The 9,656-nt window shown below is 40.3% G+C and overlaps 1 pseudogene; it reads right to left on the bottom strand.

Annotated features, from left to right (window-relative positions):
• Positions 1 to 5,778: 5,778 nt before the first annotated feature.
• On the bottom strand, positions 5,779 to 6,579 carry LOC138089995 (craniofacial development protein 2-like; annotated as a pseudogene).
• Positions 6,580 to 9,656: the final 3,077 nt, after the last annotated feature.

The raw sequence follows: 9,656 nt of genomic DNA, 5'->3' as shown, positions 1-9,656 counted from the left end.
CAGACTGGGAGGGTATTACGCTAAATGAAATAAATCAGACAGAGACAGACAAATTCTGAATAATATCACTTATATGTGCAATCTAAAAATACAGCAAACTGTTGACTATAACAAAGAAGCAGAATCACAGATAGAGAACAAACTAGAGGTTACCAGTGGAGAGAGGGAAAGTGGGAGGGGTAATAGAGAGGTAGGGAATAAGGAAGTAAAAAATTATTAGGTATAAAATAAGCTATTAGGCTATATTTTACAATAGGAGAAATATATTAATATTTCATAATAACTATAAATGGAGCTACATATAACATAACTTATATAAAATATATTTATAATAACTGTGAATATAACCTTTAAAATAGTGAATCACTATATTGTACTCTGTAGCTTATATAGTATTGTACATCAACTATAAATCTTAAAAATGAACATTGTTTTATGCTATTTTTGTAGCTAAACAGTATAGAAAATGTGTGAGGAAATAAGATTTATTGATTAGCCTATATGTCCTAAATATAGCATATTTTATTTAAAACTTATAACAATCATTCAAGAAACATTATTATTCCTATTGCAAAGCAAGAAAATAAAATGAAGAGGTTAAGCAACCAGTCCAATTCAGACAGTGGTTAGCAACTGAATGTGGATATCTGAGTCATCGTCTCTGAATTCTGACTTCAAGCCCAGGTGCTAGCCCCCGTCTTGGTCTGCCTCCTGAAGATCCCATTTATCAAACTGAACCTGGGAACCAGAGTGATGCTACCTGTCAGGTATTCAATATGTCAGTCACTCTTAAATCAGAATTTCCTTGTAGATTTTGAGACCTGTTTATAGCACTCCCTATAACCTGTCAGGATATGATTAGAAAGCCTTTTACACTGGCAATAAGACTTCTCTGTTACTCTTCTTTCTGCTCATTCAGAATGGTATATAGACTTAAATAGCAAGAGTAACTGAATTAGATGTGCATGTCAGAGACATTTCAAAGAATAAAATAAAATATGCACTTAGGAAAAAAAGAGTTATGTCCTTACTTGGAATTTTATATATTCCAAGTAAACAATTTAACTGGTATGAAATTATTTCCATTCTACAGGCTTTAAGCTCTGCTTTTAATGATTGTATTTTATTGAGAAAATGCTATTCCTTTCCTTGAAAAAAAGAATTCTGTTGTTTCCACTTCAGTAATCCACAATCTTCCATAGTCACTTATAGCAAACATCTGATATTTCTAAATGAAACGTCAGAAACTCCCTGAATCATAGTCTGGAGAACAAATTAAAATATCAAGTGCTGTATAATGATATACTTCACAGAAAAAGAACATAAAACTTCTGCTCAATAGAACAAAGATCATGAACAATGCCTACATTATTAATTCTGTGTGGAATGGATCCTTTATGGCATTAAAGGCCTGCTTGTTCTCCCACTGATGCACATGTGTAACTTCCTTTAGAGGAACTGACAATGAGCCCCTTAAGAGGCTTACGCACTCACATCCTCCAGTGTATGCGATGCAAATTAGAGCACCAAGCTCAGACTGCAATCACTTACCACTGCCACGTGGTCCTCATCCATGTCTAAGCACCCGCTGCAACCTTACTTGTAGGGAATTGAGGAAAATAACAGATTTCTCTATGTTCTCTAGATTTTTTTGCTTTTTTGGTGTTTTTTTTTTTTTAACAAAACAGGCAAACTTTCTTAGTTCCTTCTCCAAGCTTATATATACACTCTGATCCTATAAAACACAATCAAACTTGATAAATAAATTACTCAGTAAAGATCCACAGAATCCTTGTCTTGGCATTACAATTTAAATGCAAATAATACAAGAACTATTTGTTCAGGAAACACATTTTCTTGACTAAGGAAATAACCAGAGTCCCACAGAGCACACCTGTTCCACCAGTCTACACATATAATGACCACAAAGCCAATATTAAAAAGTCAACCCTTGCCCACCTGGGTCCTACTCATCTCCGTGCCTGCCCTGTCTTCCTCCAGGTCACCCACTGGCCTTCAGGGGCCTGCCCAGCTGTACTTTCCCTTGGACACCACCACCCGTCCCCCTTCCTGTTTCCAATGAGCAGGTTGTTTGTTACTCTCCACTTCTCACTACACAGCCACTCTGTCAACTCATGGATTCTTCCGTGGGTGGTATTTCTGGGATTGGTCCTGTGGTCTCTCTGGCCACAGAAAGTGGTGTTGATGGTCCCCCTGGAAATTTAAACCACAACCCAGGCTCCAGCCCCAAAATTAGTTTCTGGCCCTCTTCAGTTAACACCTATCCAGTAACTGAGCCGAGCCACTCTTGGACATGAAGGATCTTTGCAGAACTTTAATACAGTCTACCATTGTAATGGCATATGAGATAAGCCATTCCTGTTTTAAAGCAAAATGAAACTACTTTATCAAAGTTATGCACATTGACACTCTAATTATTAAGAATGTAGGTGTTGGTCTCTAGTCAGGCATTTAGCTTAAGCAACTAGTAAAAATGTCTTTATGCTTCCATCTTGATTAATCTTTCTACAACCAGGGCCATCTGTTTCTGCTTCTTTGCACACCCTGACAGTCCCTGAACCTCTCTTACTTTTCACACCTTTTCTTTTGCCATTCTCTCTCCTGTAAAATGACCAAGGGTTGCAGACAGTGGAGAAACAGAAGCATCTTGCCCTCAGCCTTTCCCCAGATGCTTCACTCTCTCAGGGGGTCTGCTCATGTTTTTCTGATTCACCAAATTCCATGAGTCTCAGCTGCTTGCGCTCCTGCGCAGCTTAATCCTATGGATTTTTTTCTCAGCCTGAGGAAAGTGCTCAGCTGCCTATATTGGTTTGATTGGGACCTGGTGGTCTAGAGAAATTCTTTGCCTGTTCTTAAACCAACTCCTCTAGGGTGCTTGGTAGCAAGAGTTTCCAACATGGCTCTAAGAGCTTGGTTAGGTAGAGAGTAAGAGGTAACCACAAGTAACTGTGAGAGGTTGGCATTTGCCTATGAGGCTGCTGAAACTGGGCAAAACTGGACTGCTCCTACTTATTATTTTTTTTAATCTAATGTAACATGCATCTGGTTCTATAAATATACTATGTTACTTCTGTTTGATATTTTCTTTAAAATTGAAGACCTTGAAATGAAACATTTGACCACTAGAAATCTTATGATTGGTTTAAATTCAAAAGCATAAGCAGAAAGACTCTTGGTAGTTAATGTGTTTGTGCTTTCTATAGGTTAAAGTACATTTCCTAAAAGAACTTATATGTTCTTCTAACATCTTATTAACTGCTTGAGTTAGCAACAAATCAAGATTTCTATTTACAACACCTAAGGAAAATAGAACTCTGCTAATCATTGCCATATTTGAGAATTTGTAAAATTTGAACTTCAGTTACAGTAATGATTATGTTTTTCAAAGTAGTATTCAATGAAAATTTTCCATATATTTTGATTTTTCTGATGAATTATTTGATCTGTTTCAATGTGGTTTGAAATTGGAAGAAACAGAGAATAGTTGTAATGAGATAAATGGAAGCAACACAGTAGAGTATGGTAACTGAAATTTAAGTGTATCCATCCCTTGGATAGATGTTTAAATGTTTTTTAATATTTACTTTTTTTTGTATTTCATTAAATTTTGCATTTGTATACAGTTTTATATCTTTGCTAGCTTTTCACAAGCTCATTTCACCTCACCTCTTAACGAATTTTTGATGTAGATAGGGTTCAGTTCAGTTGCTCAGTCGTGTCCAACTCTTTGCAACCCCATGAATCGCACCACGCCAGGCCTCCCTGTCCATCACCAACTCCTGGAATTCACTCAGACTCATGTCCATTGAGTCAGTGATGCCATCCAGCCATCTCATCCTCTGTCGTCCCCTTCTCTTCCTGCCCCCAATCCCTCCCAGCATCAGAGTCTTTTCCCATGAGCCAACTCTTCGCATGAGGTGGCTAAAGTACTGGAGTTTCAGCTTTAGCATCATTCCTTCCAAAGAAATCCCAGGGCTGATCTTCAAAATGGACTGGTTGGATCTCCTTGCGGTCCAAGGGACTCTCAAGAGTCTTCTCCAACACCACAGCTCAAAAGCATCAATTCTTCAGCGCTCAGCCTTCTTCACAGTCCAACTCTCACATTCATACTTGACCACTGGAAAAACCATAGCCTTGGCTAGACGGACCTTAGTCGGCAAAGTAATGTCTCTGTTTTGAATATGATATCTAGGTTGGTCATAACTTTTCTTCCAAGGAGTAAGCGTCTTTTAATTTCATGGCTGCAGTCACCATCTGCAGTGATTTTGGAGCCCCCAAAAATAAAGTCTGACAGTTTCCACTGTTTCCCCATCTATTTCCAATGAAGTGATGGGACCGGATGCCATGATCTTCATTTTCTGAATGTTGAGCTTTAAGCCAACTTTTTCACTCTCCTCTTTCATTTTCATCAAGAGGCTTTTTAGTTCCTCTTCACTTTCTGCCATAAGGGTGGTGTCATCTGCATATCTGAGGTTACTGATATTTCTCCCGGCAATCATGATTCCAGCTTGTGCTTCTTGCAGCCCAGCGTTTCTCATGATGTACTCTGCATAGAAAATGAAGAAGCAGGGTGGCAATATACAGCCTTGACATACTCCTTTTCCTATTTGGAACCAGTCTGTTGTTCCATGTCCAGTTCTAACTGTTGCTTCCTGACATGCATACAGATTTCTCAAGAGGTACGTCAGGTGGTCTGGTATTCCCATCTCTCTCAGAATTTTCCAGTTTATTGTGATCCACACAGTCAAAGGCTTTGGCATAGTCAAGAAAGCAGAAATAGATGTTTTTCTGGAACTCTCTTGCTTTTTCCATGATCCAGCGGATGTTGGCAATTTGATCTCTGGTTCCTCTGCCTTTTCTAAAACCAGCTTGAACATCAGGGAGTTCACGGTTCACGTGTTGCTGAAGTCTGGCTTGGAGGATTTTGAGCATTACTTTACTAGTGTGTGAGATGAGTGCAATTGTGTGGTAGTTTGAGCATTCTTTGGCATTGCCTTTCTTTGGGATTGGAATGAAAACTGACCTTTTCCAGTCCTGTGGCCACTGCTGAGTTTTCCAAATTTGCTGGCATATTGAGTGCAGCACTTCCAGAGCATCATCTTTCAGGATTTGAAATAGCTCCACTGGAATTCCATCAGCTCCACTAGCTTTGTTTGTAGTGATGCTTTCTAAGGCCCACTTGACTTCACATTGCAGGATGTCTGGCTCTAGATTAGTGATCACACCATCGTGATTATCTGGGTCGTGAAGATCTTTTTTGTAGAGTTTTTCTGTGTATTCTTGCCACTTCTTCTTAACATCTTTTGCTTCTGTTAGGTCCATAGTATCTTTGTCTTTTATCGAGCTCATCTTTGCATGAAATGTTCCCTTGGTATCTCTAATTTTCTTGAAGAGATCTCTAGTCTTTCCCATTCTGTTGTTTTCCTCCATTCCTTTGCATTGATCACTAAGGAAGGCTTTCTTTTCTCTCCTTGCTATTCTTTGGATCTTTGCATTCAAATGGAAATATTTTTCCTTTTCTCCTTTGCTTTTCACTTCTCTTCTTTTCACAGCTATTTGTAAGGCCTCCCCAGACAGCCATTTTGCTTTTTTGCATTTCTTTTCCACGGGGATGGTCTTGATCCCTGTCTCGTGTACAATGTCACGAACCTCATTCCATAGTTCATCAAGCACTCTATCTATCAGATCTAGGCCCTTAAATATATTTCTCACTTCCACTGTATAATCATAAGGGATTTGATTTAGGTCATACCTGAATGGTCTAGCAGTTTTCCCTACTTTCTTCAATTTGAGTCTGAATTTGGTAATAAGGAGTTCGTGATCTGAGCCACAGTCAGCTCCTGGTCTTGTTTTTGTTGACTGTATAGAGCTTCTCCATCTTTGGCTGCAAAGAATATAATCAATCTGATTTTGGTGTTGACCATCTCGTGATGTCCATGTGTAGAGTCTTCTCTTGTGTTGTTGGAAAAGGGTGCTTGCTATGACCAGTGCATTTTCTTGGCAAAACTCTGTTAGTCTTTGCCCTGCTTCATTCCGCATTCCAAGGCCAAATTTGCCTGTTACTCCAGGTGTTTCTTGACTTCCTACTTTTGCATTCCAGTCCCCTATAATGAAAAGGATATCTTTCTTGGGTGTTAGTTCTAAAAGGTCTTGTAGTTCTTCATAGAACCGTTCAACTTCAGCTTCTTCAGTGTTACTGGTTGGGGCATAGACTTGGATTACTGTGATGAATGGTTTGCCTTGGAGATGAACAGAGATCATTCTGTCGTTTTTGAGATTGCACCCAAGTACTGCATTTCGGACTCTTTTGTTGACCATGATGGCTACTCCATTTCCTCTGAGGGATTCCTGCCCGCCGTAGTACATATAATGGTCATCTGAGTTAAATTCACCCATTCCAGTCCATTTTAGTTTGCTGATTCCTAGAATGTCAATGTTCACTCTTGTCATCTCCTGTTTGACCACTTCCAATTTGCCTTGATTCATGGACCTGACATTCCAGATTCCTATGCAATATTGCTCTTTACAGCATCAGACCTTGCTTCTATCAACAGTCACATCCACAACTGGGTATTGTTTTTGCTTCAGGCTCCATCCCTTCATTCTTTCTGGAGTTATTTCTCCACTGATGTCCAGTAGCATATTGGGCACCTACGGACCTGGGGAGTTCCTCTTTTGGTATCCTATCATTTTGCCTTTTCCTACTGTTCATGGGGTTCTCAAGGCAAGAATACTGAAGTGGCTTGCCATTCCCTTCTCCAGTGGACCACATTCTGTCAGATCTCTCCACCATGACCTGCCCTTCTTGGGTTGCCCTGCGGGCATGGCTTAGTTTCATTAAGTTAGACAAGGCTGTGGTCCTAGTGTGGTTAGATTGACTAGTTTTCTGTGAGTGTAGTTTCAGTGTGCCTGCCCTCTGATGCCCTCTTGCAACACCTACCATCTTACTTGGGTTTCTCTTACCTTGGGCATGGGGTATTTCTTCAAGGCTGTTCCAGCAAAGCACAGCCGCTGCTCCTTACCTTGGATGAGTGGTATCTCCTCACCGCTGCCCTTCCTGACCTTCAGCGTGGGATGGCTCCTCTAGGCCCTCCTGTGTCTGTGCAGCCACCATTCCTTGGACGTGGGGTTGCTCCTTCCGGCCGCCAACCCTTGCCTCGGGCGCAGGGTGGCTCCTCTGGCCACCGCCCCTGACCTTGGACACAGGGTGGGTCCTCTCGGCCACCATCTCTGGCCTCGGATGCAGGGTGGCTCCTCTAGTCCGCCGCCCCTGACCTCAGCCGCGGGGTAGCTCCTCTCGGCTGTTCCTCTGCCATTGCAGCCTGGCACTCTCGGCCACTGCCCCCGACCTCGGACATGGGGTAACTCCTATTGGCCGCCGCCCGTCAGGCATGGGGTCCTCCCGGCTTCTGCCCCTGACCTTGGATGTGGGGTAGCTTCTCTCGGCCGTGCTTAGTGCGCCAGTCGCAGCCGCCTGCACTTAGGTATTTTTAATTCCATTTTGCAGATGAAGAAACTAAAGTCAGAGAGGCTATATGGCTTTGGATTAAGGTGTTATAAATTATACCCACAGGCAATATTCATTCATTCAACAAACAGTCGTTGTGTGTTGTTGCTAAGTTCCTGTCACTCTTCTAAACAATCGGGATATGGCAGTGAATCTGTGTCCCCTGACTCTTGTTCTACTGCTTTATCAGCGGCATAACATGGGCTCTCTACTTTGGTGGTTTAGTTACTAAGTCATGTCCGACTGTTATGACCCCACGGACTGTAGCTGGTAAGGCCCCTCTGTCCATAGCATTTTCCAGGCAAGAGTACTGGAGTGGGTTGCCATTTCCTTCTCCAGGGGATCTACCTGGCCCAGCGATCACACCCAGGTCTCCTGCACTGGAGGCAGATTCTTTACCAACTGAGCTACCAGGGAAGGAAAGCAATTTTTTAAAGATTACTTTAGTAAAGTATTTTTTTTTAAGATTTTAATGTAAACTATGACTTTTAAATTTCATTCCAGACTTTATTGGAGTTTTTATAGAAAATTTGTTAAAAAAAAAGAAAAATATAGTGATGATGGGCATTTTACTCTCTCTTAAATATCCAGTTACAGCCCAACATCACATCAGGAAAATTAAGATTCTGTTTGCCTTTCTCTGTCTCACGTTTTACTAAGCATAATATACTCTAGGTGCATCCAAGTCATTACAAATACCGGAATTTCATTCTTTTCATGGTTGAATAATATTCCATCATATAAATCTATATACCAGAGTTTCTTTTTCCATACTTCAATTTTTAAAAATAAATAAAATAACAGTAAAAAAGAAAAGATGTAAAGAAAAATTTAAAAAGAAAAAAAAAGAAGCTAATCTCTCAAAGCATAAAAACAAACAAAAAATCTGAAAATGCTTGAAAACCACTATAGTAACATCAGCTGGCTGGGAGATGACAAGTTACTTTCAACTCACTGAACTGCTTTACTGAGAAGTACTGATACTTTAAAATCATGTGTTCTTCCTTCATGATGCAATGGTCAGCTAGGTAAATGGTGTGAAGTCTACTGAATGCTGAGACAGCCTGGGCAGCCAGAAATGCTGTTTGAGGGTCATATACACTTCTTCCAGGTAAATATCATCTAAATCTTTACAAATATAAACACCCAGAGATGATTATTGCTACATGTTTAGTAATCAGTACTAAAGCTAATTTGATTATTTGAGCCTTAGATACCTTATTAGTACAGTGATTATGTAATTTATTGCCCAAACTTGGAACCTTGAAGATGAAGTTTGGAGCTGTTAATAATTATGCTTTTTCAAGAGGCATAAACTGGGAGTATCCTATGTCAACTAGGACTAGTCATCACCCTTCTTACGTGGCAGTCTCTTGATCAGTAGAACACTAGAGTATATCATCTTTCCTACTTTTAAATGTTGCAGTATAACAATTATTTCAAAATCTGACCTTCATTTTCAAAGGCACTAAATAGATAAACTTATTTCAGGGACTTCTAAATATACTACTTCCCTCCTCCAATTAAACAAGAAATTGTGGGACTAAATCAATAAGAAGTTTTGGTTGCCAGAAACAGAAAATCCAATACAAACTTGCTTATTCAATAAATAGAATTTAACAGTTTCCATTCCTAAAAGATTCAAAGACAGAGCTGGCCCAGGTACAGGTTAATTCAGTGACCCAAAAGGACTCTGAAGACCTGATTTTGTTCTGTCTCTTCATTCTACCATTCCTAATGTAGGCTTCACCACAGGCAAGTATTTATGATTCCCAAATTGTTTCTATCATCTCCCAATTCTACATACTTCTGTATTAGTATCACACAGGAAAGAATGTCTTTGTCTCAGCATTCACAGAGAAAAGCCATAGATTTCAGTGTTTATTCTGGGTAAGTTTATATGACTGTCTGGGAACCAATCTCTGTATGCAGGATAGTGGCTGCTGACTGGTCATGTGCTTTATCTTTGCAGTCAGTGGTGGGGCCAGATTCTCAGGAACCCAGATGAAAATGAAAGCCACTAGGCAGAAATGGTCAAAGACTGGGTGGGAGGGGGTGAGGAAGGGTGGTGGTTGAAGTGGGAGTAGTGGGGAGACAGGGCAGATATAAAAGCTGAGAAGATGATAAA

This window comes from Capricornis sumatraensis, chromosome 13 (genome assembly GCF_032405125.1).
Source record: "Capricornis sumatraensis isolate serow.1 chromosome 13, serow.2, whole genome shotgun sequence".
NCBI classification, from domain to species: domain Eukaryota; kingdom Metazoa; phylum Chordata; class Mammalia; order Artiodactyla; family Bovidae; genus Capricornis; species Capricornis sumatraensis.
This window is presented reverse-complemented; position numbering and strand designations above follow the sequence as displayed.